Raw genomic sequence first — 217 nt, 5'->3', positions numbered from 1 at the left:
TCTTCATGATGTGCACAATTGATCTGCACATGGATCACGCTCACTCAGGAGGAGGTGACCTAAGAGGGACCGCCCACCTTATTTATGAGGCAGAAATGCAAATGGTAAAGGAAAAACATGAGACAGAAAAATGAAAAAAAAAAAATAAAACAACACAAGAGGGGAAAAAAAATTAAAAATAATCAAAATCATTTAAGACACAAATGCATGTACAAGT

Source organism: Austrofundulus limnaeus, unplaced genomic scaffold (genome assembly GCF_001266775.1).
Source record: "Austrofundulus limnaeus strain Quisiro unplaced genomic scaffold, Austrofundulus_limnaeus-1.0 Scaffold2544, whole genome shotgun sequence".
In the NCBI taxonomy this organism is placed as follows: domain Eukaryota; kingdom Metazoa; phylum Chordata; class Actinopteri; order Cyprinodontiformes; family Rivulidae; genus Austrofundulus; species Austrofundulus limnaeus.
Note: the sequence above shows the minus strand (reverse complement) of the source record.